A 10919-nucleotide genomic window follows, 5' to 3' on the forward strand; every position below is an offset into this window, starting at 1 on the left:
TAAAGTGCGGGCCCGGCGGCGTGGTCTAGCGGCTAAAGTCCTCGCCTTGAAAGCCCCGGGATCCCATATGGGCGCCAGTTCTAATCCCGGCAGCTCCACTTCCCATCCAGCTCCCTGCTTGTGGCCTGGGAAAGCAGTTGAGGACGACCCAATGCATTGGGACACTGCACCCACGTGGGAGACCCGGAAGAGGTTCCAGGTTCCCGGCATCGGACTGGCACGCATCGGCCCGTTGCGGCTCACTTGGGGAGTCAATCATCGGATGGAAGATCTTCCTCTCTGTCTCTCCTCCTCTGTGTATATCTGGCTGTAATAAAATGAATAAATCTTTTAAAAAAATGAATAAAGTGCTCGCTTCAGCAGCACATATACTAAAATTGGAACGATGCAGAGAAGATTAGCATGGCCCCTGCACAAGGATGACACGCAAATTCATGAAGCGTTCCATAGTGTTTTGAAAATTTGAAATGGAAGATTTTATGTATCTAATTGAAAAGACATTGACTGCCTCCTTGTTTCACATACAAAACTAAGTTTTTGAGATAACACTGGTTCTTTTTCTGACAACCTGTGGGAAGCAGAGCTGCATGAATAAAAGTAATAAATGTGGGTTTTCTCGTGGAAAAAAAGTAAAACGAATAGATAGAAAAAATTCACTGAGACTGGCATGTGGTTCAGTAGGTTAAACCATAGCTTGCAAAGGCTGTGGATGACAGCATAAATACTTGAGCCTCTGCTCCTCATATGAGAGACCAGGTTGAAATTCCTGGCTCCTGGCATTGGCCTGGCCTTCACATGCCTATTAACAGCTATTTGGGGAATGAACTAGCAAATGGAAGCTTGCTTTCTTCCTTTCATTTCTCTTTCTCTCCGTTATCTGTGCTTTCCCAGGCCATAAGCAGGGAACCACATGGGAGGTGGAGCAGCCAGGATACAAACAGGCACCCTTATGGAATCCAAGGTAGGATCAGCAAATTAAGCTATCATGCTGGGGTCCTATTAGGGACTTGTAATGACAAACCCACTCTGAGCCAGCCAGGCAGTAGTGGTAGACAATATGGTAGCAGCCAACAGGACCAGACCCATCAGTGATTACTGAAACTAGTGACAAAATGGCATGCCAGAAGAACAATAATGTCCCACTCAGGGCGTATGCTAGCACCACAGGTCCTGAGTCCAACAGAACTAATGGGGACCAATTCAGAGGGCCAGAGGCCTCTCATACTACGGCAAGCAATATCACATCTGCCCAGGAGAAAGAAACCACAGGGACCCTCATTTAACTGCCCTTTCCCCTGGACTTAACAAGTGTGGTATTACAAATACCAGGGCACATTCTATAGACACCAACTTGGGCACCATGGCATCTGGTGTGTAGCTTGGACTGTTTGGGGATGGGACTGTCAGTCATGTGGTTATTTACATTTATTGAGCTGCTGGCTAAGGTGGGATTATGTAATAAGGTTCATATCTGCTGCTTGGGTAGACTGTACTCGCTGCCAGCCACGTTACCTGGGGGTTACAGAGCAATTGAAAGTACTATGGTGTGTTGGTGAGAGCCTTGGTGGCTGTCCGCATGACGAGGATGTCCAGACGATATGCTTCATTTTCTGTTTTTTTTCTAATATTTATTTATTATTTTAATTTTTATTGGAAAGTCAGATATACAGAGAAGAGGAGAGACAGAGAGAAAGACCTTCCATCTGATGATTCATTCCCCAAGCGGCCACAACAGCTAGAATTGAGCTGAGCTGAAGCCAGGAGCCTGGAGCCTCCTCTGAGTCTCCAACACAGGTGCAGGATCGCAAGTCCTTGGGCCATCCTCAACTGCTTTCCCAGGCCACAAGCAGGGGAACTGAATGGAGATGGGGCCACCGGGACTAGAACCAGCGCCCATATGGGATCCTAACACGTTCAAGGTGAGGACGTTAGCCACTAGGCTAAGGCACTGGACCCATTATGCTTCACTTTTCAAGACCTTACTGGTGGCAGTTGGTTCTCTCTTTCTAGGAAGAGCTTGCCCAGAACCTATATACTTTATATAAATATGCCATTATATTTATTTATTTATTTATTCAAAGGAGAGATTTATGGAGAGAATGAGAAACCATGTGCTGGTTCACTCCCCAAATAACTATGATGACCAGAACTGAGCCAATCCAATGTCAGGAGCTTGTCCTGGTCTCTCACATGGATGCAGGGTCCCAAGGTTTTGGACCAATTCCTGCCATCTTCCCATGCCATAAGCAGGGAACTGAATGTGAAGTGTGGCAGCCAGTATGCATACTGGTGCCCATATGAGATCCTGGTGCTTAGAGGTGAAGTGTTAGTTGAGCTATCAGGCCAGACAGGGCCAGTAATATACAGATAATGCACATGAAATCAGGATTCTTGCAATTTGCTGGTGACTTTTAAAGAATCACTCAATCACTCATTTATTTAAAAAGTGAAAGAGCAAGTGATAGAGACAGAGAAATCTTTTACCTGCTGATTCAATCCACAAATACTCTTACCAGCTAGTGCTGGGTCAGAGGTCAAGAACCAGGAACTCTACCCAGGTGTCTTCCCTGTGGGTGGCAGAGACTCAAACATTTGAGCTATCTGTTGCCCTCCCAGGGAGGGAACAGCCCAGCAGGGAGTCAGGACTAGAACCAACACTTCCATATGAGATGCCAGTGTCACAGGCAGCAACTTAGCGTGCTGTACTGGAATGCTGGTGCCTAGAGCTATCAGCCAGAGTTACATAACCATGAAGGGGAAGGAAGAAGAGGCTTCAGGGATTTAGGTGTTTAGGGTGGCCACTAACTGATTCATCCAAAAGACTGTGCGGATGATTTACCACAATCTGGTACTCAGTGTTCTGAAGGAAAGTCCATAATGAGATGACGTAATGTTTGGAAGACCTTCTGGTTCTTTACCTCATGTTTAGAGATGTTTATAAAACTCCTTCTCCTCTACTTACCTTCAGTCTTTCCTTCCATGTCACCATGTTTCATTATTTACCAGAAATGCAGCCCTGGTGTCACAGGTTTCCACCACCTTTCTTTTCCTTTTCTCAACACTTCTTGCCACCATCACTCAGAATTCTTATTACTTTGACTCTGTAGAAATGTCTTTCTGCATAGTTCCTTTCCTGGTTTTGCCTTACCTGTTGAGTGATGCCTCGCTCCTACTCATTCCCAGGAGGATTCATTTACTATGCTTCATTGTGATGACTGATGGTAGATTGGGGACCACATGCTGGCTCTACCTTGGGTAACCATTCTGTTCCTCAGTTTCTTGCTTTTCTTTTCTGTCCTGTTCTTTCCTTTTATTTCTTTTGTTCATTCTTTAAAGATTTATTTTTATTGGAAAGGCAGGTCAGATTTACAGAGAAGAGAGACCGAAAGGCAAAGTTCTTCTATCTGCTGGTTTACTCCCTAAGTAGCCATAGTGGCCGGAGCTAAGTCGATCCGGAGCCAGGAGCTTCTTCTGGGTCTCCCATGTGGGTGCAGGGTCCCAAGGCTTTGGGTCGTCCTTGATTGCTTCCTTAGGCCACAAGTAGGGAGCTGGATGGGAAGTGGAACTGCCGGAACATGAGCTGGCACCCTTATGGGAACCTGGCAGTTGCAAGGTTGGGATTTAGCCACTAGCTTATCACACCAGGCCCAATCTTTTCCTTCCTTCCTTCCTTCCTTCCTTCCTTCCTTCCTTCCTTCCTTCCTTCCTTTCTTTCTTTCTTTCTTTCTTTCTTTCTTTCTTTCTTTCTTTCTTTCTTTCTTTCTTTCTTTCTTTCTTTCTTTCTTTCTTTCTTTCCTTCTTCCTTCCTTACTTCCTTTTTTTTTTTTTTGAAGATTTCTTCATTTTAGAGGCAGAAATAGAGACAAAGAGAGAGAGAGAGAGACAGAGAGAGATTTTCATCTGCCAGTTCACTCCCTAAATGGTCATAACTGGCCGGGACAAAGCTGGGAGCCAAGAGCTTTTTCTGTGTCTCTCCCATATGGGTGCCGGGGTCCAAGGCCTTGGACCATCCTCTGATCTTTTCCAGGCCATAAGCAGGAAACTGGATTGGAAGTTGAACATCAGAGACTAGAACTGATACCTATATGGGATGTCGGTGCTACAGGCAGAAGTTTAACCTGTATGCCACCATGACAGCCCCAAGGGTGAGTTCTTATTAAAAGACCAGCCTAGATCCATCCCCATTATCTGACTTCCTGTCTCCCCATGTGAGTTCTCCCTTTGGTAAGGGATCTCCTAAAATTAATCTTTTTTATGATATTTACAGAGTTCAGAAGGATGTATCCATATGGACTGCTGATCAGAGTGGAAACTGTTGAGGTAAGGGGGAAAGTGGATGAGACAATTGCTTCCAATTTTTTTTCCTGTATCGGGGTTGGGGAGAAAAAGAGGAGAGGGCTGCTCCCAGCAGCCTAATCACGACAGTACCAGGGGTTGTGAGACAGCCACTCATTGTCATCCTAGGATTCCTGATGTCTACGTGTTCTGTATGTTCAGATGTTATTCCTTAAGTTGTTCTGATAGTTCTGAGATACTGTTGATTTCGTTGCTCCAGTTTTGAGGAAGTCCTTTCAAGGTCCATTGGCTGACGTAGTCCACCTTGAAGTCTCTGCTTGCTCAGATACTTGTCCAGGAGAGCTGCCCAATCTGTTCTGCCCTGCATGGTACCAGATGTCCTCTACAGGCCTCAATGATCTGTCATGTCTCCCATGTGCATCTGGGCATGTCATCTTCAGCAACTGAGGGGACCCAGTTCTGACACATGTACTCCACAGTCAGACCACAGATTCTGTGATTTTCCTGATAGTTGGAGTTTTGAGAACAGTGGTCCAGTTCAGGGGTTCCCCAAAGAAACCTCACCTAAGGTGTGGTGTGGGCTGTTGTCATGATGGCATCCATTCATGATGTGATGCATCCGGAGGGCCTCCCCAGAACTGACGTCATGGTATTTGGGCCTGCAACTTGCACAGCTGGGAGCTAAGTAAGCCTCTTGTCCTTATGTCATCCAGGCCTACAGTCTTAGATGATTTTGTTATTGACACCTGAACTGATATGAGGAAGAAAGAGATGAAGCCAGAAGCAAGCCGTGATTACCAAGTCAAGTTATGAGGAAGCAGATGATTAGATCAAATAAATACATAGAATAGAGGCTGAGGAAGCAGGGAGGAGCAACAACAACAACAACAACAACAACAAAAACCTCTCCCAGCAAGTGAAGCATGAGTTGTTAAGCCATGTAAATAAATGGCCAAGTATCAAGGTGAAAATCTGGAAACTTCTGCCGCTGAAATTCCTGAAGTCATGTTGGATGCACAAGAGTCCCTATTCTTGGGTTGCTATGGTTTTCCCATTTTTCTTATTGTCAATGCAGTTTACAGATAATGCTTGAAGGAAGAACAGGATTTGGACAGGCGGGAATGAAGGGAAAGAAAGAACTCTGACAATCTGACAGATGAGGAAGAAGCACAGCACAGGGCAGATGTGGTGAAGTAGGTGTGTTTTACTATGAAGAACAGAGCAAAGAAAACCCCAACAAACAGCAGGGGAGCAAAACCCATTAGGAGTGAGGGGAGCCTGCTCAAAGGCTCAAGTAACCCTCCCACTGCAAGCACCAACATCCCATTTGCTCCACTTCCCATCCAGCTCCCTGCTGTGGCCTGGGAAAGCAGTCTAGCACAGCCCAAAGCCTTGGGACCCTGCACCTGTGTGGGAGACCCAGAAGAAGCTCCTAGCTCCTGGCTTCAGATTGGCTGAGTTCTAGCTGTTGTGACCACTTGGAGAGTGAATCAGTGGATGAAAGACCTTTCTCTCTGTCTCTCCCTCTCTCTGTAGATCTGCCTTTCCAATAAAAATAAATCAATCTTAAAAAAGAAGTGAGGGCCCCACAGTGGGCAGACCCTTTGTATAAGTCAGCAATGGCACCAAGAAGAAGCCATGACATTGGGCATTCCAGAAGGAAAGAAAGTGGGTCTAGACCATACCCTTTATGATGATAGGGTTAACACTTGGGAAGGAAGAGCCCTCTGACCAAGAACGAGGGACTGTTTCAAAGCAAGATTGCACCACCAGATTTGAGCAGGGCGACAGAGCTACACAGAAAGCATGGAAAGAGATCACGCATTCTGAAAAAAACAGAGAGGTGGGCAAGTGTCTCGCTCGTGTGCATGGCAGGCTACAGAGATGGTGGGAGCAGCCAAGAGGAAGCAAGACTTTCACCTGGGAAATCCATCCAGGGAGAGAGATGGAAGGCAAATGGAGAGACTGATGGTCAGCCTGGGATATAATCACAGCTAAGTAGCCTGTTTCAAGCACCCAGGTCAGGACCTGGGGCAGAAGTTGTATAAGTAGTTGTGTACACAAGGCCAAAGTTGCAACCACAGCAATGGGAAAATTCCAAAACTGACATTAGGTCAAGTGTGCAGAGGGAAAGCAGAGAAAAATCTGACTTAAAAACAAAACAGATTTGATTTTTGTCTTTTTTTTTTTTTTGGTTTGTGTTGCTTTGTTTTTAATTTCAAGTGTAGACATTGCCCTAAACACTTTTTCTTCAGAACAAGAACAGACCAAGCCGTTTTACCTATCAGAGCATGGTACCTGAAGAACACACCTGATGCACTTAGTGCTACACACCTGGAGTTGTAAAGTTGACTAACAATGGCTAGCATGCATTGAGCATGTGTCAACTCTTGGACCCTGCACGAAGGGCTTTCACACACACATTAGCTCACTTAATCTTCAAATATTGCCTATGTCATTATGTTACTATCTTCATTTTTCTCTTGGGGAAATAGATTATTACATATCTCATCAAGATCATTAACTAGTAATCAGTGAGGCCAAAGGAAGAACTTTAATATAAATTCATCACTTTTTATGATTACAGGACTATTCAGATTTCCTTTTTGGGTGTATGTCAGTTTTAGTAAGATATATGCCCTGGCAATATTTCAGTTATATTTTTTAATTTATTGACACAAATTTAGTCATAATTTACTTACCTTTTTAAAAAGAATTATTTGTTTTTATTAGAAAGGCATATTTATAGAGCAAAGGAGACACAGAAAGAAAGATCTTCCATCTGCTGATTCACTCCCCAAACGGCTGCAATGGCTGGAGCTGAGCCGCTCTGAAGCCAGGAGCCAGGAACTTCTGGGTCTCCCACATGGGTGCAGAGTCACAAGGCTTTGGACCGTCCTTGACTGCTTTCCCAGGCCACAGGTAGGGAGCTGGATGGGAAGTGGAGCAGCTGGAACATGAACCATGATTGAGTACTCATGGACTGTCAGCTATTATCCTAAACGTTGCTTAAATATCTCTCCTCTCTCTTAATCCTCATAGCTTCCCTGAAATTTTGGAATTATGATCCACATTTGCCAAAAAGCTGAGTTATAAACAGGTTAAGAAACTGTTCCAAGGTCACAAGTTAGGTAAGTGCTGTGGTTGGAATTTAATCCAAGACAGGCCGACTCCGTGCTCTTGACCATGCCCTCACCGCTCCTGCAATGTGCTGTCCTCTCCAATGCAAAGGGTACAGTCCAGGATCATTTAGGAGGTTGTTTGCTTTGGCATAATCCAGGATGCAAAGTAGACAGGAAAAAAAAAAGCCAGGTAGATCGGGAGAGGCCTGTAGATTGGAATGCAATTACTAACAGTTTCAGGTGGTTTCTCCTGACTTCCAGGATAATGTATCCATCTATCTCTTTGGGGCACTACACCGTTCACTTGAGTACTTTATTTTAGGCAGTCATTAAATAAAATTCTATGCTAAGTGGTATTTGCAGGAATTGTTTGTAACTAGCAACATTTTACAGATTCATAGTTTTGGAAGCTCCTTTAGAGATCAGGTATCCAAGATCAGAGATAGCACACTTAAAAAAAAAAAAAGTATTCATTTTTATCAGAAAGGTAGGCGGAGAGAGAAGAGAAAGATCTTTAAGGCCTGGTGTGATGGTTCAATTGCTGAATCCTCACCTTGCAAGCACCGCCATCCTAAATGAGTGCTGGTTTGTTTCCTGGCTGCTCCACTTCCTATCTAGCTTCCTGTTTATGGACTAAGAAAGCAGTAGAGGATGGTCCAAAACCTTGGAACCCTGCATCTGCAGAAGAAGCTCCTGGCTGCTGGCTTTGGATCTGCTTAGCTCCGGCCATTGAAGCCACTTGGAGAGTGAATCAATGAATGGAAGATCTTTCTCTCTGTCTCCCTCTATATATATTTAAATCTGAGTTTACAGTTTAAAAATTTAAAATAAATATTTAAAACAATAACAAAACTCTAAAGCTTCATGGCCCAGCATGATAGCTTAGTGGCTGAAGTCCTTACCTTGCTTGTGTTGGAATCCCATATGGATGCATGTGTCACAAAGGTTATCTACATAATTTCAAGGTCACAGATCTGTCCATTTCAAGGTCATAGATCTGTCAATACTCCACAGGTACAAATAACTCGTATCTTCCAAACAATTCTGTCCTAAAGAACAAGGTTAGTAGTAATCTGCCCTTAAGTCTTCATTATGATTGATTTGGCAACAATAAACACAGGATCACAGCAACTTGAAACAGAAATGTACTTCGCTGTCCCATACAAGTCTAGAAGCAGGTGATTCAGAACTGGGATGTGAGGTCTCTCCACAGTGTCCTCAGGAGCCCAGAATCCTTTTCATCTATTGCCTTCGCCATCCTTGATCTTATGACCCAAAATGGTGACTTTCGATAAGCATTCTAAGCCACAAGGCCGGTGGCAGTAGAAGGAAAGGGGGACAGAGAGTGCATGCCAGATGACTTTAAGAAAATCCACAAATGGTATGCCTGATCTTTAGGCATTGGCCAAGACACCATGATAGCCAGAGCTAATTTTGAAAGAGACTGAAAATAAGGTCTTTCTTATAGTTAGTATGTTCCCAGATAGCAGATGGCAGGGGTTTTATCAACAATGAAAAAGGGAAACATATATTTAGACATAACTGAAGGGGGCTAATGTTTTCATTTAGTGGGCAAAACACTGTGCCAACAGCATGCCATATGAATGCCATCATGAGTCCTGGCTGCTCTGTTTCTGATATAGCTCCCTGTTAATGGGAAGGCAGAGGATGGCAGGTGTTTGGGTTCCTGCACTCATGTAGTAGACTCAAAGAAAGCTCTTCAGACTGGCCCAGCCCAGAGCAATTGTGGCCATTTTGGGGAGTGATCCAAAGGGTGGAAGATTCTCTCATGCTCTCTGCTTGTAACTGTGTCATTCAAATAAATAACATACATTGTTAAAAATGAAAGAACTGGGCCTGGCCCAGTAACCTAGTGGCTAAATACTCACCTTGCATGCGCCGAAATCTCATATGGGCTCCGGTTCTAATCCTGGTGGCCCTACTTCCCATCCAGCTCCCTGCTTGTTGCCTGGGAAAGCAGTCTAGCACAGCCCAAGGCTTTGGGACCCTGCACCCACATGGGAGACCCAGAAGAGACTCCTGGCTCTTGGCTTCACATTGGTGCAGCTCCAGCCATTGCATTCACTTGGGGAGTGAACCAGTGGATGGAAGATCTTTCTCTCCGTATCTCCTTTTCTCTGTAAATCTACCTTTCCAATAAAAGTAATCTCTATTTTTAAAAAATTCTGTTTTAAAAAAAATAAAAGAAAAAAAAGAAAGACTTGATACTGGTGCCATGGCCCAATGGGCTAATCTTCCACACTGTGGCACTGGCATCCCATGTGGACACTGGTTAGGGTCCCAGGTGCTCCAATTTCTAGCTAGCTCTTTGTTTACGGCCTGGAAAAGCAGTGTTGCCACAAACAACAAACTGAATGAAGCTTATCTTTGCCTATTTTATTTCTTCATATGCTTCCAATTCTTGACTTATGTTATTGGCTGATTTTATTGTATCTTACAATATTTCAAGGATATAAATTGCAACTGGCTATATATATATATATATATGTGCATATATGTATGTGTTTGGCAGACACTTCTGTTGTAGTTTTTATTTGTCATGTGCATAACAAACACAGAAAACATAATCAGTGAAATAGTGAGCATTTGCTATCAAGTTGTTGCTTAAGGTCATTTGAGTCCTTGAGCACTTTCCATTTGGCCAGGGTTTGTCTTGCTATTCCTAATCTGTTCAGATAATGATGACATCAAAATTACTTACACTCATAACCTTTGTTAACTGAACAGTAAGATCACTTTCAAGTATGCTGTGAGTATCAGCAGTGCAGGGAAATGCTGCCTGCTGGGACACAGAGGATGAACTGTTGGTGCTTTCAGTGGGAGATGGACAATGATTGCTCTCAGTAACCACAGTGGCTAATCAAGTATCAGCTTTAAAAGGAGGGAGGAGCTTAAGGGATGAGGGTGCAAGGGTAGACCCTTATGAATATCATATTTTATGGAGAATTTTCTCACTGGGATTGACAACAAAAAGTGTATCACATGACAGGAGTTTAAATATAGGGATATAATCCACTCTTGGTTGGCAAACACTTATGTTGTAGTTTTTATTTACCATGTTAACACATGAATAATACATATGTTAGAAAATATGGAGTATTCTCTTAAAAAATCCCAGATTACACAATTTGGAGTTAATTTATGAAATATTCTTATAATTAATTACAAATCTAAAGACAGATATGGTTTCTATGTAAGAAATAAATACAAAGTGATGAAAGCAAAGTATTTAGGAGAATAATATTTAATATGCTTCATGAAGATAATTAATATTTAGTTTTTTAAGTTTCCAAGTTCAGAAAGGGCTCAATCACAGGTATGATTATAAATAAAAAAGAGATACCATATAGAAAAATACAACTCCTAAATCCTGATACTCTGTGTATTATAAAATTTTATATTATAAAATGAACAAAAGGCCACGTCAGGGCTCACATAGACCCATGAGACATGAATGCTAAAAAATGAAGTGTAAATTAG

At 43.2% G+C, this 10919-nt stretch overlaps 1 non-coding gene across 1 annotated transcript; it reads left to right on the plus strand.

The window, feature by feature from the left end:
• The first annotated feature begins 347 nt into the window (after positions 1-347).
• On the plus strand, positions 348-454 carry LOC118759270 (U6 spliceosomal RNA). The gene has a single exon (XR_004996074.2). It is a non-coding gene; the product is annotated as a U6 spliceosomal RNA (small nuclear RNA).
• Positions 455-10919: the final 10465 nt, after the last annotated feature.

This window comes from Ochotona princeps, chromosome 6 (genome assembly GCF_030435755.1).
Source record: "Ochotona princeps isolate mOchPri1 chromosome 6, mOchPri1.hap1, whole genome shotgun sequence".
Lineage (NCBI taxonomy): Eukaryota > Metazoa > Chordata > Mammalia > Lagomorpha > Ochotonidae > Ochotona > Ochotona princeps.